The sequence below is a fragment of the Alosa sapidissima genome, chromosome 9 (assembly GCF_018492685.1).
Source record: "Alosa sapidissima isolate fAloSap1 chromosome 9, fAloSap1.pri, whole genome shotgun sequence".
Lineage (NCBI taxonomy): Eukaryota > Metazoa > Chordata > Actinopteri > Clupeiformes > Clupeidae > Alosa > Alosa sapidissima.
Genome location: NC_055965.1, coordinates 18982256 through 19005961, shown reverse-complemented (window position 1 = coordinate 19005961; position 23706 = coordinate 18982256). Strand labels below are relative to the sequence as shown.

At 39.3% G+C, this 23706-nt stretch overlaps 4 long non-coding RNA genes across 9 annotated transcripts; 1 reads left to right on the top strand and 3 right to left on the bottom strand.

The window, feature by feature from the left end:
* Positions 1 to 245: 245 nt before the first annotated feature.
* LOC121719833 lies at positions 246 to 7381 on the top strand. 3 transcript variants are annotated; one of them, XR_006034387.1, is made up of 6 exons: positions 246 to 314; positions 1501 to 1581; positions 1898 to 1930; positions 2958 to 3100; positions 4144 to 4408; positions 6976 to 7381. It is a non-coding gene; the product is annotated as an uncharacterized LOC121719833 (long non-coding RNA). The 3 variants fall into 3 exon arrangements; XR_006034385.1 differs by having other exon boundaries at positions 2958 to 3105; XR_006034386.1 differs by lacking the exon at positions 2958 to 3100 and having other exon boundaries at positions 247 to 314.
* Positions 7382 to 10942: 3561 nt separating this feature from the next.
* LOC121719322 lies at positions 10943 to 12203 on the bottom strand. Its single transcript, XR_006034245.1, has 2 exons — positions 11595 to 12203; positions 10943 to 11562 (listed from the first exon to the last, which is right to left on the bottom strand). It is a non-coding gene; the product is annotated as an uncharacterized LOC121719322 (long non-coding RNA).
* A 1310-nt stretch (positions 12204 to 13513) lies between these two features.
* Positions 13514 to 19059, bottom strand: LOC121719305. 2 transcript variants are annotated; one of them, XR_006034230.1, is made up of 4 exons: positions 18701 to 19059; positions 17440 to 17520; positions 17091 to 17123; positions 13514 to 13568 (listed from the first exon to the last, which is right to left on the bottom strand). It is a non-coding gene; the product is annotated as an uncharacterized LOC121719305 (long non-coding RNA). The 2 variants fall into 2 exon arrangements; XR_006034229.1 differs by lacking the exon at positions 13514 to 13568 and adding an exon at positions 16365 to 16573.
* A 2874-nt stretch (positions 19060 to 21933) lies between these two features.
* LOC121718688 lies at positions 21934 to 23330 on the bottom strand. 3 transcript variants are annotated; one of them, XR_006033986.1, is made up of 4 exons: positions 23054 to 23330; positions 22939 to 22971; positions 22744 to 22860; positions 21934 to 22348 (listed from the first exon to the last, which is right to left on the bottom strand). It is a non-coding gene; the product is annotated as an uncharacterized LOC121718688 (long non-coding RNA). The 3 variants fall into 3 exon arrangements; XR_006033985.1 differs by having other exon boundaries at positions 21934 to 22860; positions 23054 to 23120; positions 23195 to 23330; XR_006033984.1 differs by having other exon boundaries at positions 21934 to 22860.
* Positions 23331 to 23706: the final 376 nt, after the last annotated feature.

Genomic DNA, 23706 nt, shown 5'->3' with positions numbered 1-23706 from the left:
TCTATTGGGACGTGTTGTGTAACACGTTTCCTTGTTAAAAAACGTGTTGAGCAGGACGTAATTATCGTGTTACTATCACGTTGTATTTCGCTTTCAGCCAGAACCACGTCATCTGTCAAAAAAGCCCGACCCAAAATGGCTAGAATGTTATTTGATGCTTTTGACGTGCAGTTTCATACTCTTAAGCCTGCTTTGAGTTGTGGGTTAGAAGGAGCCACCTTCTAGCTAGCAGTTTTAAAAGGCTGAACCCCAGAATCCAGAATCAAGAACCGAGCAGGGACGGAGAAAAAAGAAGAATCCAAATGGGAAATGAGGTGAGCCTTGCTACTGCCGCTAGCATGATCATTTTGCTAGCAATTGAGCAAAACATTTTAAAGTTGATTTAACATGAAATAGTAGCCTATGCATGGGCAATACTGTGAATTCAGAGTAGGCTTGCACAACTTATAATTTAGCTAACGTGCATGATGTAATGTTACAGTAATCTGTAAAACAGCTGTTGTCTGTGTAAATTAACATTGTAGCCTAATATTGTTAGTGTGGGCTACAGCTAACAGCTGGGAGGTAGCCTATCAGCCAGGCATGTATAATCGATAATCATGATGAACGTGAATAGATTTTGTTGCGAAAACGCGCATTGTTTTAGGCCACATATCAGCTATAAAACAATTGTATTCTGATACAGCAGTTCTCCAGATGTTAGATATTCACTTATATTATAATATAATATTGTATTTCTTTAACCTGATTAAGAGAGGGGTTTAATTCAATAGAGAATTGCAATGTGTGTAGCCCATAATATTAGAGAGATTAGGCTAGATTTAGGTTAGATTCAACTTTATTGTAATTTAAAAGAGTAGGCTACAGGTACAGAGCCAATGAAATGCAGTTGACATCCAACCAGAAGTGCAAAGAAGCAGTTATGTAGACGATCAAGATTAATTATGTACAACAGTTAGATAAATAGGCAAGTTTTCCAGATGACATGTGTACAGTGACAGAAATAGCCTATACAGTGAATATGGAATGTGTGTCTAGCCTATAACAAAACAAATTGATAATAATACATAAATAATACATAATAATGATAATAATAGCAGTAATTACAGTAGGCCACTCGCACTGTTGTTGGTGACGTGTCTGTTTCCTATTATTCCATGCCACTCTCCTACTGTCTCCTTTACTGCCCTGCGCCACTTGCCTACTGTCCAGCACAACTCGTCTACCATCTCCTATGCTGACCCACGCCACTCACCTACTGTTTCCTAACTGTCCAATGCCACAAACTGTAACATTAAGCTGACACAATCTTGCTGCACGGTTACTTATCTGCATGCAATCACTATTGCCAGCTGTTATGAGTAAACATTATATTGGGACACCAATATATTTCTGATTTCTGATTCACGGGCAGTGTATTTGCTACTGAAGAAAAGGAGAACACATAGTAATTGTTCTTGGATTGAGATTTAGAGTAAGGTTTCTATTGATCTTTTTCAGATAAGGCCTCTTCATTTTCAACTGTGAAGGATCTACATGGACTTGGTCTGGATAGCCTTTCCTGTTTTGATGAGCCAGTCGGTATGTATTTGACATTCTTTAGGATAAAAGGAGCCATATGTTATCAAAAATTCTACACCCATATGTAGAAAAGCTTTGTTGCTGTTTGTTATTGTTGTTGTTGAAAACTACGTTGAATGCAAAGAGATGCATACAGTATGTCCCTTGGGAGGAGAGGGATGAGTGTGGATGATTGAATTGTCCAACAGACATAAAAATATGACTGTGTATGATTGTGTTTGTGTCTGTATATGATTTTTTTGTACTTGTTGCATTTTAAGCATGCTTATATACTTTACGCCATGGTGGTCTAAATTGTCTTTATTGCCACTTCCAGGGTCTAGAGGAAAAACCCTATATGAGCCCCAGGGTGAGTAGTGTATAATTACTTTATCCCAAGATTGATTTTCGTAGAAAGGTGTTCAAACCAAAATCAAACCAAAATCATAGATAGATAGATAGATAGATAGATTTATTATTTGTCCTTTCGGAAAATTTTTCTGCGCCATACAGTAGACAGTTAGACAAGACTGAATACAAGACGGAATATAGACCAGAATTTCCCTCACCCCAACCGCCCCCACCCTACCACACTCCCACACATACACAACATCAGGGCAGAAGGCACAGACCCCACTACACATTTATAGAATGATAAAGTGCAGTTGTGCATACTGTGATAGTCCAGCTGGAAAGAAAGTGCATGGTCCTGCAAGTAACGCCTTGTTCATCAATGTAATGCTAGTTGGAATGAATTACCTACTGGCTCAATTTGTTTGGAAAGAAGGTAGCCTGAACCTCCCTGATGGCAACACCTCATATGCCTGGTGTATGGGATGTGACATATCTCTATTATTTGCATGACCTTTCTTCAACACCCTTCTTTCACAGGTCGTAGCAATACTGTCTGGTTTTTGCCCCTCAACCTTGCTGGCCATGTTAACTATCTTGCTCAGTTTGTTTTTTTTTTGGTCACTGACAAAGAGAAATACCAGGTAACACAACAAAAAAGTAGCATGCTCTCCACAAATGAATGATAGAAAAGTAATATATCTCTATCCACTCTAAATTGTCTTAGTTTGCACATAAAATGCAGCCTCTGCAGCCCCTTTTTATAGATGGTGTTGGTATTACTGTCCCATTGCAACTTATTATCTATTATTGTGCCTAAGTACTTGTACTCGACTACAATCACAACATCCTCACCATTTTTAACCATACACTGGGGGGGCTGGCTCCCAGTTCTGTACTGTATTCTATTATTATTTGCTTTGTTTTCTGTATATTTAGAAGATGACAGCTGGACCTACACCATTTCGCGAATTGATCCACCCAGGCCCTGTAGTTGGTCTCCTCACTATTCTGTATTAACCCCACTATTGCTGTGTCATCTGCAGATTTTATGTGGTATGTAAACGTTCGAAAAACGCCGAAGAGCCCCGTATAAGAGCCCCAGTGTGATAGGCTGGTTGCTGTCATGTGACACACGCCACCACAAGAAAGCGGAAACGCATCGTAGAGCGAGAGCTGGCCGTGTGGGGTAAGGTAAGTTAAACTACGTACATTTAGTAAATAATAATAATAATTATAACAAATAGTTGTTTTTTGTTGTTTCGAACAAAATATAGAGATACTTATCCTGACCAAAACTCCTTCATGCTGTAAAACAGCTAGAATCACACGAAATCAGTGCAATTTCTTAGTCAATGTCTTATAAGTGTAAAAGACGTGGACAAATAGCCTACGTAATAATTAGCTAAATAAATCATTGTTCACTACACGTTATGGTTAAATTATTGAAATGAATGCGATGGTGATACAATCCTGCTTTTCAATTAGTTGACATGGTGTTTGACATTAAATTATAATGAGGTCAGTTTCATGTAATAAGCTATTTGTTTCTTTGGGTCTGGTTAATTGAAATTAGCAATTTCTTAGTACAATTCCATGTCTTATAATGGTAAAAGACGTGGACAAATACATGATAATTAGCCAAATAAATCGTTGTTCACGACACGTTATGGTTAAATTATTGGAATGAGTGCGATGGTGATACAATCCTGCTTTTCAATTAGTTGAGATGGTGTTTGACATTAAATTATAAGCAGGTCAGTTTCACGTAATAAGCTATTTGTTTCTTTGGGTCTGGGTAATTCATGTGACAAAAAATTCTGTTATAGGCTACTACTGTTTTTCTGAAAAACAAAGCAGTACAACATTTCTATCTCCAAAATAATGCATTGTACGCTTGTGTGTACTACGTAGTGCATGCAGCTTTTAATGTCCAAAGTAGCCTATACTGATTTTCCTGCATAAGAACTACAAATACTCCTCCAAAACTACAGTGTTGACACTTGAAGTTGTGGAGTTATATTTTAGTAGCCTATTCTATAATAGCATAAATACCCACATCGGTTTTACCTTTGTCCCACCTGTATACAACATATGTCTATGAATTGCAGTAGTGATCAAATGAAAAAGGAAAGAAAGGTGTCCTGATGTGTTGTTTAGGGATGGTCCTGCAATGTTTTCTCGACATATCTTTATGTCTTTTTTTTCTCCCCTCTACTTATGTTTTCACAGATCCTTGCTCCTGATATCCCGATGTATGGGTTGCACTTCATTATATGACTCCAACAGAACACTCACAGAAAGGAGAGTAGTATCAAACTACAAGACAGCCAGCATGTAAGCAAGGCCTTGTTTGTCCTTGTTTGGCTACTCATTTGTCTACTTCCTGAAGAGGCTGAAGCATGCTGGCCTCCTTGCTTCCATTAACAGCTGTGTTATGGAGTGCATCCTCACATCATGGTCTACTGCAGCGGTGGATACAGAGGACAATTGGCAGGTATTTTACGTCACTTTTACATTACTTTTACTGTGATTTTGCTAGATATGGTTGTCGCTGTGCTAAATATAGGCCCATATTGTAGATCGAGAAACGCATTGTACAGCTGATACATCTTGGGCTATACTATTAAGGGACAGCTGTAATGACCACCTAAATCATATATTTTCTGAAAGCCTATAGCCTCTAGATGTCAATTAATATACATTAAGACATGTCCCACCTTCCTACTGACTTTGGTGCATCATAAGGCGTACATAGGCCCATAATGTAGATCAAGAAACACATTGTACAGCTGATACATCTAGGGCTATAATATTAAGGGACAGCTGAATTGACCACCTAAACCATATATTTTCTGAAAGCCTATAACCTCTAGATGTCAATTAATATACATTAAGACATGTCCCGCCTTCCTACTGACTTTGACATATCATAAGGCGTACATAGGCCCATTTTGTAGATCGAGAAACGCATTGTACAGCGGATACATCTTGGGCTATACTATTAAGGGACAGCTGAATTGACAACCTAAACCATATATTTTCTGAAAGCCTATAGCCTCTAGATGTCAATTAATATACATTAAGACATGCCCCACCTTCCTACTGACTTTGGTGCATCATAAGGCGTACATAGGCCTATATTGTAGATCGAGAAACCGATTGTACAACTGATACATCTTGGGCTATAATATTAAGGGACAGCTGAATTGACCACCTAAACCATATATTTTCTGAAAGCCTATAACCTCTAGATATCAATTAATATACATTAAGACATGTCCCACCTTCCTACTGACTTTGACATATCATAAGGCGTACATAGGCCCATATTGTAGATCGAGAAACGCATTGTACAGCGGATACATCTTGGGTTATACTATTAAGGGACAGCTGAATTGACCACCTAAACCATATATTTTCTGAAAGCCTATAACCTCTAGATGTCAATTAATATACATTAAGACATGTCCCACCTTCCTACTGACTTTGACATATCATAAGGCGTACATAGGCCCATTTTGTAGATCGAGAAACGCATTGTGCAGCGGATACATCTTGGGCTATACTATTAATGGACAGCTGAATTGACAACCTAAACCATATATTTTCTGAAAGCCTATAGCCTCTAGATGTCAATTAATATACATTAAGACATGCCCCACCTTCCTACTGACTTTGGTGCATCATAAGGCGTACATAGGCCCATAATGTAGATCGAGAAACTCATTGTACAGCTGATACATCTTGGGCTATAATATTAAGGGACAGCTGAATTGACCACCTACACCATATATTTTCTGAAAGCCTATAGCCTATAGATGTCAATTAATATATATTAAGACATGTCCCACCTTCCTACTGACTTTGACATATCATAAGGCGTATATAGGCCTATATTGTAGATCGAGAAACGCATTGTACAGCTGATACATCTTGGGCTATAATATTAAGAGACAGCTGAATTGACCACCTAAACCATATATTTTCTGAAAGCCTATAGCCTATAGATGTCAATTAATATATATTAAGACATGTCCCACCTTCCTACTGACTTTGACATATCATAAGGCGTATATAGGCCTATATTGTAGATCGAGAAACGCATTGTACAGCTGATACATCTTGGGCTATAATATTAAGGGACAGCTGAATTGACCACCTAAACCATATATTTTCTGAAAGCCTATAGCCTCTAGATGTCAATTAATATACATTAAGACATGTCCCACCTTCCTACTGACTTTGGTGCATCATAAGGCGTACATAGGCCCATATTGTAGATCGAGAAACACATTGTACAGCTGATATATCTTGGGCTATACTATTAAGGGACAGCTGAATTGACCACCTAAACAATATATTTTCTGAAAGCAAATAGCCTCTAGATGTCAATTAATATACATTAAGACATGTCCCACCTTCCTACTTACTTTGGTGCATCATAAGGCGTTTGCAGGAAGGTGGACCATGTGCTAATGTATGTTAACTCACATGTATAAGTGACAAGCTTTAAGAAAATATATGCTTTGCATGGCTAAAACTGCTTTGCCTTTATGTTGGAGCTCAAAACCTATCATATGCCCCATTCATTCGCCAATTTACAAAATAGTGCGATGTATACATTTATGTCCTCCAAAGTTTGCAGGAAGGTGGGCCATGTGCTAGTGTATTAAGGGACAGCTGAATTGACCACCTAAACCACATATTTTCTGAAAACCCATAGCCTCTAGATGTCAATTAATATTAATTAAGACATTTCCCACCTTCCTACTTACTCTGGCATATGATAAAGCATACATAGGCCCATATTGTAGGTCGAGAAACAAATTGTTCAGTTGATACAATTTGGCGTACACTATTAAGGGACAGCCGATTCAACCACCTAAACCATACTAGGACTTGGCCCACCCTCCTTAAATACTTTGGCACACTATATGAAAGGCATAGACCTGCATTTTATAAGTGGACTTTATAGTCATCAGTATGTTTGAACATGTCAAGAGATACACTGAGATTGTAGTTTCTTTGTACACTTGTTTTATCTCTATTTCTAATTTCCAGGTTGTCAGCTGTTTGGTTATCCCCAAAGCAGAAAGACATGCCAGGAAGGAGCAAGGCAAAGCCTGGGGATTTTTCTGCAGCTGTTCCTGCCCGTTATAGAAGGACTGCTCCTGAGAATAGATGGGTGTCTACATCGTTTTGCAAAATGGGTCTTCTACACATGATGTTTGTCAAGCACTGCTCATTGACTGGCCAGGGGTCCTCTGTATTGTGACCACTGGTCAAAGGCGCCACATGACTGTCTCAAAGTCCTCTACATCATTCCGGTGACGGGACTTCTGGCCTAGTCTGACAGGATGGGTCTTGTGTTACTGTGACCAGACGGCTCAACAATGCATCATTCTCATCCATGCCCTCATCGCCTCAAGACTGGAGTACAGCATTCTCTATGGTCTTGAAAAATATTACTGTCTGGTATCTTATGCTGTCAACTAAACCTGGTCGGGAGGAGGTTATGTGCTAAGTTATAGCTCAAATCGTGTAATCTACCGCCCACTGACCAATCAATTGTCTTAGAAACGAAGTTATCTCACGTGTAGGATTCTGTCATATATCGTACAGGTGGAGCTCCACCTCTACTAACATTTTGGATCTCGGATGCACTTTAATAGTGCTGTGCGTGCAAATATCCCACTATGGACGTGCATACCATACAACAACTGATGACAGTTGATTTATTTGATGTTATAGGTTAGACACAAAAAATTACCGCAGTGTAGATTAAGCTATCGCTCATGAATGCGGAAGTAATTGTTTTTAAATAGAGGCGGTCTTGTGCGTCTCCACGTTTCACGATTGGCCAACGTCATCCCAACACCGAGAACGCGCACAGATCTGAGCTGGAAGCCTAGTTTGACAAATATATCACATAACTGCTATCGTAGTATCACTTAACATATACCCCTGAGTCAAGGCTTTGTCAAGCCTCGATATGTAGACATAACCTAGATATGTCTAACGTGCTTCGTAGTATACCCCACCGGTGACAACCAATCAACTAAGCCCCCAAATACCCTATCCCACCCATAGTGTTATTTATTTACAAATGCACATACTGTAATTACAATTATACATAACCATATTCTACTGCTCTTCATGCTCTTATAATGTTACTGTTTCTGCGCTACAATGGTACTGTTACCACACTGCACATATCTGTCTATATGGTTCATACTGAATATCCATATTTATTCTGTTTTTCTCATATGTTCTGTTGATACACTGCCCATATTTATATCTAATGTATATTACTCTAAACCACCTGCTGTAAACCAACTGCATATTACTGTCTACACGACACTATACAGTATTTCTTGTCCTGCCTATGCACCATCTGTCTATACTTTGTATATCACATTGCACTTTTGCTTTGTACAGGGTTCCCACGGGTAATAGAAGTCTATTCCAGACATGGAAAGTCAGGGAATTTTTATCATTTTGGGGGCAAAGTCATGGAATATCAGGGAATTTTGTCGTAGTAGTTTATGATGTACTAGCCAAAATGCATAACATATTTCCACATAGTATTGGTGTATATCTGGTCATTAGCTTTACAGCTTGCTTGAGTAGCCCAACTGTGTTAATTCAATGCCTATTTATTCATCTCCCGCTCTAAAAAAGTAAAAGACTCTTGATGCGGGTGCTCTGAAATCATTGGTCGGTATATTGTAAGTCATGGAAATTCAGGTGTTTTGTCAGGGAAAAGTCATAGAATTTTACATTTGACTTAGAGTGGGAACCCTGTTTGTACTTTTACTCTGCACAATGACAATAAAAGTGAATCTGATCAAATGTAAATTATTATTTAGTGCCTGTAGTGCTGCTTTGTATTAGCATATACCTTTGCTGTTTGTTTTATGTGTATTGGACAACCCCCTGTTTAAAGCAATCACAAACTTACATATTTTGATTGATCTTGATACACAGATGTGTGTTGTGCTGAAATAAACCCAATTTCACTTATCTTAGGTGCTGTGGGACTTTTGATGCACACGAAATCTTAAGAAATGGCCGTTCAGAGAGCATTGTTTTGACAGATGTTGACCAACAAAAGTTCTTAAATCATACACAAACCATTAAAACATCCATATTTTTATTGAATATGATACACAGAGGTGTGTTGTGCTGAAATAAACCCAATTTCACTTATCTTAGGTGCTGTGGTACTTTTGATGCACAAGAAATCTTAAGAAATGGCCGTTCAGAGAGCATTGTTTTGACAGATGTTGATCAACAAAAGTTCTTAAATCATACACAAACCATTAAAACATCCATATTTTGATTGAATATGATACACAGAGGTGTGTTGTGCTGAAATAAACCCAATTTCACTTATCTTAGGTGCGGTGGGAATTTTGATGCACAAGAAATCTTCAGAAATGGCCGTTCAGAGAGCATTTTTTGACAGATGTTGACCAACAAAAGTTCTTAAATCATACACAAACCATTAAAACATCCATATTTTGATTGAATATGATACACAGAGGTGTGCTGTGCTGAAATAAACCCAATTTCACTAATCTAAGGTGCTGTGGGAATTTTGATGCACAAGAAATCTTCAGAAATGGCCGTTCAGAGAGCATTTTTTGACAGATGTTGACCAACAAAAGTTATTAAATCATAAACAAACCATTAAAACATCCATATTTTGATTGAATATGATACACAGAGGTGTGCTGTGCTGAAATAAACCCAATTTCACTGATCTTACCTGCCATGGCAAGTTTGATGCACCGGACATACTCAGAAACTACAATTGAGACACCCATATGGCCAGACCGGCCTAGGTAAGTGTCACACCCATTATTTCATGAAATGTCAACATGTGGCACATATTTTGATACAGGGAATGATAACAAACTTGTTTGTCAAATTTGAGACCTCCAGCTGCTTGTATGTTGTCAGGAGGCGGAGCCAAAGATTGGAAAATGTAGATTTCTAGGGGGCGCTATAGAGTCTATGAATGTGTGAGATGTGGTTTTACGTATCTCATATATTTTATGTCATAGATAGATGTCACATGCTAAATTTAGTCTGTTTATGAGGTATGCAAGTTAGAAATGCTAACCCTAGGTTTAGATGGCAATAATTTGCATAGGTCAGACAGGCCTTGATAGGATTACACTAGTTAATTCAAGATAGTACCAACATGTGGCACATATTTTGATACACGGGATGATAACAAACTAGTTTGTCAAATTTGGGACATCTAATGACTTGTGTGTTGCCAGGAGGCGGAGCCAAATATAGGAAATGTTGGATTTCTAGGGGGTGCTATAGAGTGTGAATATGTGAGATGCGATTTAACTACATACTCAAATATAGCTGCTTGTGTGTTGCCAGGAGGCGGAGCCAAAGATTGAAAAAAAAAAAAGGATTTGTAGGGGGTGCTACAGAGTCTGTGAATATGTGAGGGTTGAGTCCATTTCACTATATTTTGTGTCATCCAAGGATGTTACATGTCAAATTTAATCAGTCATATTCTTGTTAGAAATGTGAAACCAATGTGTACATGTCCATGAATTGCAAATGTCAGACAGGTCAGATAAGCTTACACCAGTAATTTTCAACTAATAACATGTGGCACAAATTGATATAAAGGGCATAGAAATTGGCAACTGGTTTGCCGTATTTGAGACCTGTAGCTGAGTTTGTATTGCTGTAGCTTCCTGGATGTGTGAGGTCATTTCACTTTGAGGTTTCTGAATGTGTGAAGTAATTTCACTCCGATCCCATATTTACTAACCCTAGGTTATTAGGTCATAGGTCAGACAGACCTTTGTAGGGTCACACCAATTACTTCACAACATTAGCACATATAATGCATGTGATGAAAACAGACTTATCTGAGGTTAATTTAAGCCTTGACCTTGCTGATGAAAACCAGAGTGCAGTCAATCAGTGGTCCAAACATATAGAACCAGTACAAGTGAAAGACAATTCAAGTAATTATTTACATGGAGAGTTCTTTACTATCAAAGATGCTTTAATGTACATTGATACATGAAGGGGATATTGAAGTACTCAAGTCCCAAAGAAGGATGACAATACAATAGTATTATAGTCAATTAACATAACTCAATAAAGAATATGGTTACAATTTCAAGCATGATTTAAAGAAATTGACTTTCAAAAACTAAAAAATTAGCGTTTTTAAAGTGATTATGGATTTTTATAGTCTAAGAGCAAAAATAGCAGTATTGCTTAAGCCTATATGATGCACCAAAGTAAGTAGGAATGTTGGACATGTCTTAATTCATATTAATTGACATCTACAGACTATAGGCTTTAAGAAAATATATGGTTTAGATGGTCAATTCAGCTGTCCCTTAATAGTGTAGGCCAAAATGTATTAGCTGAACAAAATTCTTCTAAGTTACCCTAGCAACAACCTAGCAACCAACATAAGAACCATAGCAACAACCTAGCAACCATATTAATTACCCTACCAACAACCTCACAACTACCACCACAATGTCAACCGAGCAACCACCATTGCAACCAACATGATTAACCTTGCAACCAGCATAGCAATCACTTTATTTGGAATAGCAACCACCATATCTACCCTAGCAACACCCTAGCAACCTTCTTGGTTACCCTATCAACAACCTAGCAACCACCTGTACAATGCCAACCTAGCAACCACTTTGATAGTCAACCAACATGACTAGCCTCGCAACCATCTCAATTACCCTAGCAACCAGCATAGCAACCACTTAATTTAGTATAGCCACCACCATATCTACTCTAGCAACACCCTTCTCAGTTACTCTATCACCAACCTAGCAACCAACATGATTACCCTATAAACCTGCATAGCAACCACTATATATCCTGTAGCAACACCATAGCAACCTTCTCAGTTACCCTAGCAATAGCTTAGCAACCACTACCATAGAAACCCCTATGTTTCACAGAATACCTGTAGAAAGCCTCCAGGGTTTCCCGCAGAAAATTGGTTAGTCAAAGTGGTATGGTGGGGTGGGGTGTTCTTGTTTGTACGATACAATAAAGACTCCACCATACAAACTATACCACGCTATACAATTTTTTACAAATAAGAACAGTGAATTAATGTGTGCAACTTTAACAAACATTATACAAACTATACAACAATGAAGTGGAAAAGAATGCAAAAGAAAGAAAAACAACATTTTCAAAATGTGCAAACGTAATCACAGTCACTGCTTATGGCAGAGCTGACAGCATCGCTACAGCCATCCTCCTTGGTTTAAAGGAACCGTATGTAAGAAATGAAATTCAATTAATCATAAAATGGCCCTGATTTGTCACTAGACATTAGGAAATCATGCTAATTTCAAATACTTATATCACTGACAACAGTAGTCCGGCCAGGATATCGTCATTTCAAAAAGTGAAGTTGCAGCCCTCAACTGATGTTGATGTTTACATATTTGTGTTTTAGCCTGATCCGCCACCCTCCACCTATCTAGTAATCACAAAGTCAGTAGCGTTTCGGCATCTGGGTTGCCAGCTCTGCTCTAGTTACCACATCTGCGGTGTACACCGCTCTACAGTATTTTGAAAGTGATTGTAGTACCAGTTTTGGCCAAAATCCTACATACGGTTCCTTTAAAAAAACACAATTCAAGGGCCCTTTGATAATTGCACTCTTTAACAAGTGCGGACCATTTATGCTTTCATGCAGGCTATCAGACTGTTGCCCTGCAGCCTGTTCTGCAAGTCTATCTTGATCTATACATGGAGAGTAAATGAAGTTTAGATTATTTTAGACTTTTGTGTAAGATGTGTAAGATTTACACAAACGATGATAAATAACGCGATGACACCACCCGCTGCAGACCATAGGATGTGAGAATGCGCTCCACAACACAGCTGTAAATGGAAGCAAGGACTGAGGTGTCAAGGCCAGCATGCTTCAGCCCCTTCAGGAAGTGGACAAACAAGGCCTTGTTTACATGCTCGCTGTCTTGTTGTTTGTAGAAGGACACTGCTTTAACAGCTCCTTTGTGTAGGTGTCCTGTTGGAGTCATATAATGAAATGGAATGCATACATCAGGATATCAGGAGCGAGGATCTGTGAAAACATAAGTAGAAGAGAGAAATTTAAGATATGTTTAGAACATTTTGAGCTCTAACACAAAGGCAAAGCAGTTTCAGCCATGCAAACCATATATTTTCTTAAAGCCTGTCACTTGTACATGTGAGTTAACATACACTAGCACATGGCCCACCTTCCTGCAAACTTCGGAGGATATAAATGTATACATGGCACTATTTTGTATATTGTCAAAGTCAGTAGAAAGGTGGGACATGTCCTAATGTATATTAATTGACATCTAGAGGCTATAGGCTTTCAGAAAATATATGGTTTAGGTCAGTGTTTTTCAACCACTGTGCCGGGGCACACTAGTGTGACTGAGGTGTCAAGGCCAGCATGCTTCAGCCTCTTCAGGAAGTAGACAAATGAGTAGCCAAACAAGGACAAACAAGGCCTTGCTTACATGCTGGCTGTCTTGTAGTTTGGCACCACTCTCCTTTCTGTGAGTGTTCTGTTGGAGTCATATAATGAAGTGCAACCCATACATCAGGATATCAGGAGCAAGGATCTGTGAAAACATAAGTAGAGGGGAGAAAAAAAAGACATAAAGATATGTCGAGAAAACATTGCAGGACCATCCCTAAACAACACATCAGGACACCTTTCTTTCCTTTTTCATTTGATCACTACTGCAATTCATAGACATATGTTGTATACAGGTGAGACAAGGGTAAAACCGATGTGGGTATTTATGCTATTATAGAATAGGCTACTAAAATATAACTCCACAACTTCAAGTGTCAACACTGTAGTTTTGGAGGAGTATTTGTAGTTCTTATGCAGGAAAATCAGTATAGGCTACTTTGAACATTAAAAGCTGCATGCACTACGTAGTACACACATGCATACAATGCATTATTTTGGAGATAGAAATGTTGTACTGCTTTGTTTTTCAGAAAAACGGTAGTAGCCTATAACAGAATTTTTTGTCACATGAATTACCCAGACCCAAAGAAACAAATAGCTTATTACGTGAAACTGACCTGCTTATAATTTAATGTCAAACAACATCTCAACTAATTGAAAATCAGGATTGTATCACCATCACACTCATTCCGATAATTTAACCATAACGTGTCGTGAACAACGATTTATTTGGCTAATTATCATGTATTTGTCCACATCTTTTACCATTATAAGACATTGAATTGAACTAAGATATTGCTAATTTCAATTACCCAGACCCAAAGAAACAAATAGCTTATTACATGAAACTGACCTCATTATAATTTAATGTCAAACACCATGTCAACTAATTGAAAAGCAGGATTGTATCACCATCGCATTCATTTAGATAAATTAACCATAACGTGTCGTGAACAATGATTTATTTAATTGTCAATCATGATTTAACAATGATGTGTCACATGACAGCAACCAGCCTATCACACTGGGGCTCTTATACGGGGCTCTTCGGTGTTTTTAAAGCGTTTACATAACTCATAAAATCTGCAGATGACACAGCAATAGTGGGGTTAATACAGAATAGCGAGGAGACCAACTACAGGGCCTGGGTGGATCAATTTGCGAAATGGTGTAGGTCCAGCTGTCTTCTTCTAAATATACAGAAAACAAAGCAAATAATAATAGACTACAGTACAGAACTGGGAGCCAGTCCCCCCAGTGTATGGTTAAAAATGGTGAGGATGTTGTGATTGTAGTCGAGTACAAGTACTTAGGCACAATCAGAGGCGCACCTTGTCAACAGGCAAGGCAGGCAACTGTTTGGAGCCCCAAGCCACTAAGGGGCCCCCGACCTGGTCTCAGCGCGTTTGCCGGTGGGTCGAGCGAGAATTTCGTCCATAGAGATTGAATGATATATTTATTTTGCGTGCTCCTGTCCTGTTGTACAAACAGTAGGCTACATCTGTACATATGTAGGCCCTATGCTATGGCCTTATAAACAGCGGATCTGAGTTCAAAAGAGTTAAAAGAATCCGCACATATTTAGGCTACTGTGGTAGCCTAAACGTCAATCGAGGGTGCAGTGATGACGGATCAACATCGGAGTTTGGCATTTAGCCTACTCAATGAAGTTAGGCTAATGTTAATTGACAGAAAGATTGAAGATGGTTTGCTACATCTATACGCCAGTAAACTTCAGCTAGCTAGTTACAGTAACAGTTACAACTAGTTAAGCAAGGAGACGGTTAACGTTATGTTTGTAATAGGGCTGTCAGCCATAACATGTTAATCACGATGCAGTAAGGACCAAGCATACGCGTTAATTATTTAGAACCCGATTGACGCAAAGTGCTCCAAAAACACAACATTTCTTCTTTGTTACATTGCTCCGGAACTGTTCATCGCAGCGAGATGAAACCTTTAAGAGCAGAAGTGGGGCTTTCCAACGAGACTACACACTTGCCTGTACGATCAAGTATGGGTATGGGGGAAGAAATCATGAAATTAAATCAAATTGCATCATATTTACAGTCTACAGTTCTTTGCGTTTACCTGCGCACCCATTACTCTCGTTTGAATTACTCGCGAACCCGTGATCGCATAGATATGGCAAGCATATCAGATGAAAGAAGAGACACAGGGCTATCCATTGGTACCATGTATATCCTTCTGGGTTATACAACAGACGAAGTGATAGCAAAATAATAACTTCATATCGCTGGACTTACCCCACGTTTTTGTCTGTTTTTATGACAAAGCATGTTCATAATCCAGTTTTGAGATCCTAGCAAATTCCTGCGTGGCATCCAATTCAAGGCTCACATTGCATCCCAATTTGTTCAACAAAGAAACCCCGTTTTTGCCTCTACTTTGTTCATGGCAATGCAGTTAAAAAAGTTGTTGTAGAGAACCATTATGAGTGCATACAACATAGGCACACAGGCTAACACGCAAACTCGGGTCAAGTCAGGTCAGATCAGTTCGTGTCACAGATATAGAGCGCAGAGAGGTCATTTTTCATCACTAAATTAAAAAAAATGCCATTTATTTCTGTAAGGCGCACACCACATATGTCTGTAAATTGCTCAGCCCCAGAGAATCCCTCCACCATGGCAATGATTTTGCCAGATTCAGGACAGTCTGATCTACACACGCATACTGTAAGGCAAGTTGAGCTGCCAGCTTGCAGTACATGTCAAAATATAAAAAAAATTATAATACGCTTTTGTATTTTTATTATTTAACATAATAACCTAATGGTGATATAACATAATGGTGATAACACTTGGAATTTTTGCTTGGGGCCCCCACAGACTCTAGCATCGCCTCTGGGCACAATAATAGATAATAAGTTGCAATGGGACAGTAATACCAACACCATCTATAAAAAGGGGCTGCAGAGGCTGCATTTTATGTGCAAACTAAGACAATTTAGAGTGGATAGAGATATATTACTTTTCTATCATTCATTTGTGGAGAGCATGCTACTTTTTTGTTGTGTTACCTGGTATTTCTCTTTGTCAGTGACCAAAAAAAAAACAAACTGAGCAAGATAGTTAACATGGCCAGCAAGGTTGAGGGGCAAAAACCAGACAGTATTGCTACGACCTGTGAAAGAAGGGTGTTGAAGAAAGGTCATGCAAATAATAGAGATATGTCACATCCCATACACCAGGCATATGAGGTGTTGCCATCAGGGAGGTTCAGGCTACCTTCTTTCCAAACAAATTGAGCCAGTAGGTAATTCATTCCAACTAGCATTACATTGATGAACAAGGCGTTACTTGCAGGACCATGCACTTTCTTTCCAGCTGGACTATCACAGTATGCACAACTGCACTTTATCATTCTATAAATGTGTAGTGGGGTCTGTGCCTTCTGCCCTGATGTTGTGTATGTGTGGGAGTGTGGTAGGGTGGGGGCGGTTGGGGTGAGGGAAATTCTGGTCTATATTCCGTCTTGTATTCAGTCTTGTCTAACTGTCTACTGTATGGCGCAGAAAAATTTTCCGAAAGGACAAATAATAAATCTATCTATCTATCTATCTATGATTTTGGTTTGATTTTGGTTTGAACACCTTTCTACGAAAATCAATCTTGGGATAAAGTAATTATACACTACTCACCCTGGGGCTCATATAGGGTTTTTCCTCTAGACCCTGGAAGTGGCAATAAAGACAATTTAGACCACCATGGCGTAAAGTATATAAGCATGCTTAAAATGCAACAAGTACAAAAAAATCATATACAGACACAAACACAATCATACACAGTCATATTTTTATGTCTGTTGGACAATTCAATCATCCACACTCATCCCTCTCCTCCCAAGGGACATACTGTATGCATCTCTTTGCATTCAACGTAGTTTTCAACAACAACAATAACAAACAGCAACAAAGCTTTTCTACATATGGGTGTAGAATTTTTGATAACATATGGCTCCTTTTATCCTAAAGAATGTCAAATACATACCGACTGGCTCATCAAAACAGGAAAGGCTATCCAGACCAAGTCCATGTAGATCCTTCACAGTTGAAAATGAAGAGGCCTTATCTGAAAAAGATCAATAGAAACCTTACTCTAAATCTCAATCCAAGAACAATTACTATGTGTTCTCCTTTTCTTCAGTAGCAAATACACTGCCCGTGAATCAGAAATATATTGGTGTCCCAATATAATGTTTACTCATAACAGCTGGCAATAGTGATTGCATGCAGATAAGTAACCGTGCAGCAAGATTGTGTCAGCTTAATGTTACAGTTTGTGTTAGGAAACAGTAGGTGAGTGGCGTGGGTCAGCATAGGAGACGGTAGACGAGTGGTGCTGGACAGTAGGCAAGAGGCAAAAGATAGTAGGCAAGTGGCGCAGGGCAGTAAAGGAGACAGTAGGAGAGTGGCATGGAATAATAGGAAACAGACACGTCACCAACAACAGTGCGAGTGGCCTACTGTAATTACTGCTATTATTATCATTATTATGTATTATTATCAATTTGTTTTGTTATAGGCTAGACACACATTCCATATTCACTGTATAGGCTATTTCTGTCACTGTACACATGTCATCTGGAAAACTTGCCTATTTATCTAACTGTTGTACATAATTAATCTTGATCGTCTACATAACTGCTTCTTTGCACTTCTGGTTGGATGTCAACTGCATTTCATTGGCTCTGTACCTGTAGCCTACTCTTTTAAATTACAATAAAGTTGAATCTAATCTAAATCTAGCCTAATCTAATCTCTAATATTATGGGCTACACACATTGCAATTCTCTATTGAATTAAACCCCTCTCTTAATCAGGTTAAAGAAATACAAAATGATATTATAATATAAGTGAATATCTAACATCTGAGAACTGCTGTATCAGAATACAATTGTTTTATAGCTGATATGTGGCCTAAAACAATGCGCGTTTTCGCAACGAAATCTATTCACGTTCATCACGATTATCGATTATACATGCCTGGCTGATAGGCTACCTCCCAGCTGTTAGCTTTAGCCCACACTAACAATATTAGGCTACAATGTTAATTTACACAGACAACAGCTGTTTTACATATTAATGTAACATTACATCATGCACGTTAGCTAAATTATAAGTTGTGCAAGCCTACTCTGAATTCACAGTATTGCCCATGCATAGGCTACTATTTCATGTTAAATCAACTTTAAAATGTTTTGCTCAATTGCTAGCAAAATTATCATGCTAGCGGCAGTAGCAAGGCTCACCTCATTTCCCATTTGGATTCTTCTTTTTTCTCCGTCCCTGCTCGGTTCTTGTTTCTGGATTCTGGGGTTCAGCCTTTTAAAACTGCTAGCTAGAAGGTGGCTCCTTCTAACCCACAACTCAAAGCAGGCTTAAGAGTATGAAACTGCACGTCAAAAGCATCAAATAACATTCTCGCCATTTTGGGTCGGGCTTTTTTGACAGATGACGTGGTTCTGTTGGCTCATTGAATACGAAATACAACGTGATAGTAACACGATAATTACGTCCTGCTCAACACGTTTTTTAACAAGGAAACGTGTTACACAACACGTCCCAATAGATTAATTAACGTGACAGTGACACGTTCAGACGTGAGACTGGGTTGATTTATTTCTGATAATGGACGCATCAGGGCATTAGTCACTTACGATAGTCATTTACGAAATAAATAAATATGAAATTATAAATACTAAATGAGTTTTAGAGCTAAAATCGTTAGTTTTTTTCAGCTGTTTATTGCAACGCTGTGGAATGCAGATAATGATTGTTGATAATGCTGCCTTGGTTACCAACTAGCGTTTGAGCCAGCACAGTGATTTAGAACTGTCATCAGGCAATTCGGACGGAACGTCTTTTATAGGTGTAGTAGGCCTATATCACTTTTTAAACGACACCCTTTTCAACCTAGACCATGGTATAAACAACTGTAATTTTCAGTAAGTAAACTGAACATTCTTGTAAAAACACACTCACCTGTCTACTCCTGTATACTACAGTAGTAAAAAACCTGAATTCTCTCTATCTCTCTCACACACACACACAAGAGATGCGCGGATGGGCTATTAGTTCAACCGTAACTGCATAGCAAAACTTTTGACCAATTTGACCAATTTTCAAAACCGCACCCGCCCGCCATCCGCTGGTTGTTTTAATGTATGGGTGATGCGGCACTGCTGACGTGAGGCTAGAAAGCTCTTGCCTGTTCTAGAAAGACTGATCCAATGCAGCAAATATATTAAAAGTCTAAAGTCCTACATTGGCTATGTTGTAGCCTATCCCCAGAATATCAGCAGCAAACTCGGTCTCTGTCTCGCAAAACAGTCTCCAAATAAAACGCACATCGGCCTGTAGCCTACAATTTTATCATTGTAATAAAAAACGCAATTTGGCACATCATTTCAACATGCTGCTATTTAGCCTACTAATTAATGCCTATTGTACTTTATTGTTTGCAACAAGAAAGAAATCCTTAATAAAATAACAAGTCATTCACATTATAGGCTACTTTATGCACTGCCATGTCAGGGTGACACTATGACAAGCCTGTTCTGAAGACTCCCATTCATTTTGACTGCATGGGAAGAGAGCGGGTCTTTTTCAGACAGACAGCGCAATTCATTTTATACCAGCAAACCGATCGGACAAACTATGGCGCCTCGAAACGCCGACTCTATTCATTCCGAAAGTCCACCGCACAACAGTGCAACGTGCATGTTCACATTTTTAGTAACAACCGCCAAACTTGCTTGCTTGCCTCAGTCATTCACACCTCAGTTTGATTCCTGACCCTGAATGAGGCCACCACATGGATTAACATTTACATTTATTTAGCAGACACTTTATCCAAAGTGACTTAAATATGTCAATTCTATTACAAGGGGCATTCTATCCATTTTCAAGCTACTGCATGCTATCCCAGCATGGCCCTTTTGGTCTTATCTTGATAAAGTTCCCGATATGAGAGATCATGCTGAATCTCATGTTTCCAGACAGGGTATGCTGTAGGCCAGTCAACTCTTTCATTTGGTAATTCATACACATTTAGGGCCCGTCCCAATACCTCCCCTACACCTAGATTTTTGCGCCTGCACGTGTAGGGCTAGGGCAGGGGTCGGCAACCTTTTTTGCCTGGAGAGCCACTTTTACCAAATTTATTATTTTTTTTATCTCAGAAGAGCCACATAAACACGATTACAAGAAAAAGTTTTGGATATTTAACGTACAGTTACTTTCATTCAACAGAGGATTTTTTAATACATTTTCTACTAGTTTTAAAAGTAATGTGCAAGTAACTTGAAATGTAAAGTGGAATGACAGAAGTATAGGCCTTAGGCTTCCCATGTAGGCTAAACACCACCCCCTATTTCCCCAGTGTCCTTTGGTATGCAAAGTAGCCTAACATCTGTTCACAACACTCAATTTTCATTGATATGTCATTGGATTGGATTCAACATTAGGCCTACCAGAGATTAGATTTGGTGATGGCCTCTGAGTCTGGCTGGCTCATATTCAGTGAGGTGAAGTTTCATGTGTAGAGCCCCCTAGGCCTATCTCCTGGTACTAAAGGGCGTTCCCGGGTTCTTAAACTAATCCCAGTAAGATATAATATATAGAATTCTTGCTGACCTTCTGTTTAAATGTCTGTTGTCTTTACCCTTTACTTTGAATAAATAACTTTTTTAACCCTTGTATACTTACTTGTGTGTAACTGACTTCTTTCATCGTATCTCGTATTAGCGCCTCTACTGGAGTGGTAGTATAATCAGTCAAACTATGATGAGCCTGTATGGCTCTGGGCCTCGTAACCGTGGCTGCCACACGAGTCAAACAGTTCGCTAGGTTCTCGGCAAGTTGTAATCAACCGATCACATAAGCCTTTCTAGTGCAAACTAGATGCTTATGTTCATGGAAATTTTATCGATGGGAAAGTATTATATCACATACCTACAAATACACATAGGCCTAATGTTATCTTAGTAGTCATGTTAAATAAATGCTTAGAAGTGAATGACTGTAGGCTGCAGGCTGTCACGAGGAGACAGAATGAGACCGAATGTAACCGTGCAACAACCGCTGTACCCTTTATCTTGTCTTGGTTCTCGGCAAGTTTGATTCATACCAGCCTTGTTAGTGCATCGTAGCCTAGATTATTTATTCATGGCAATTCACACATTATCGATGGGGAAGTAGGCCTACATCTCATATTAGCCTACACGTCATATTATCTTAAAGTTAAATGTTAGAGAAGTGAATGTTGCTGGTGTGACGGAGCAGTATAAGGGGAGGAGGAAAAGGTATACCCCAATTAATAGTCCCGACTACGCCACCCCAGGGGAACCACTGTAACTACCCCCCAGGGAAATACCAAGGTAACCTCAGAGAATACCCACACAGATTCAAATGCACTACGCAACAGACGTGAATTCCAATAAAATGAAAGTTTATTTATGGTAAAGGGAAAGGGGAGGTGGAACTGCAGATCTCTTATGCTGGGAAAACCTAAAAGACTCACAATGGTTAAAGACAATACATAAATATATATTTATTAAATATTGTTGTATGACAAGTTCTTAAAATCAGATCTTATAGATCATACATTGGAGTCTAGGCATTTGAGGGACCAAACGTCCACAGAACTCAATAAATGCAGCTAGGAGGGAGCTTACCCAAGGGAGGCACGCTACTGATGATGTGTTCCAAGATTCACACCAAACACACGTGCACACACACTCGGAGTGAAGTGAGTTTCTCTATAACGCAGGCTGCAGTAAGCAGTACACTGAACCGCACAGCACAGCACAGCAACACACAGCACAATAAAGCACAGCAAACATGCAGTGATAGGGTCCCACCACCAGGTGCCTAGCTCCCCTTAGGAGCGCCCCGACCTGCCAAACAAACAAACAAACAAACAAACAAACAAACAAAACAATTAAGGCACCAGAGGATAGCAATAAATCAACCAAAAAGGACACAACCACAATACACTGAAGACGGCAACACTAACACTGACAAAGCTTAAATCATGCAAAGCGACAGCATACACAATCACATGCAAACAAAACTGAGAGCGATACTAATCATGCGACAGCGCACGGGAAACACTGGCAACATGCAGTAGCCTAGATGTTATAATTAGGCAGCTTCAAGCAGTAGATGTTATAGGTAGCTTCACCAACAAAACCAAAAGAAAACCCAAAATAAAGACACAGAGTATACGAAAGCAGACGCAGACAATACGCGACTGGACAAAGACGGAGCAAACAAACAAAATAAAACTCACAAAATAGTCACCAGTTACAAGCAAGACAACGAGACAAACACTAGACAGCAATCGATCATCAGACAAAACAGCAGCGCCTGTGAAGTCCGGCATTCCAGTCAACCAGGCTACACGCACCTGCAAGATGTAGATCAGAGTTAAAATATACGATACATTTTTACAGATAGCTTCGTAATAAAATGCTGCGCTACATACCCGCTCCAGATACGGTGAGGTCACAGATCCGCACTATAAACACATAGTTAAAATCATTATGGGTAGGCTAAACTTGCAGCGACAGTGTCGCGTAGACTAACATTAAGAAGCATACCTGAGCTGGCAGGAAATAGAAATACCCTCAACAGGAGTGGTGGAGGAGGCAAACAGCAGTTACGAGGCTACAAGACAAAAGGTAAGCCCATAAACATAAAGTGTGGAAAGCCAACACAACCCACTAAGAAAAGACACCTACCACGCTAGACAGGGAGCATTCTCAACGGAAGGGGAGCAAGAATTACAGCGCAGTCACTCACCGGTACTTCTAGGTCTTTTAAAGGTATTAGGGCAGCAGCTGCTAATCAGGGGGATTGCCAAGTAATTAGGCTGATAATGACGTGACAAACGTCAGCGTGAGCAATCTAACCTATCCTTCCCATCAGCAGAAGTGTTGAAGCATACATCAATGGGCAAACGGGCTTCTCTCCCGAACATGAGTAAGTATGGCGAATAGCCAGTAGCCTCGTTTTTCGTACAATTGTACGCATGGACTAGTTGACTGATGCTCTGACTCCATTGTGACCTTTTAGCTGGATCCAAAGTTCCTAGCATTGACAGTAGCGTCCTGTTGAATCTCTCTGGTTGTGCATCACCTTGCGGGTGGTAAGGCGAGGTTCGAGACTTGCGGATGCCTAGCATCACCAACAGTTCTTTGATAAGGCGACTTTCAAAGTCTCGTCCCTAATCTGAATGGATTCGCGAAGGTAA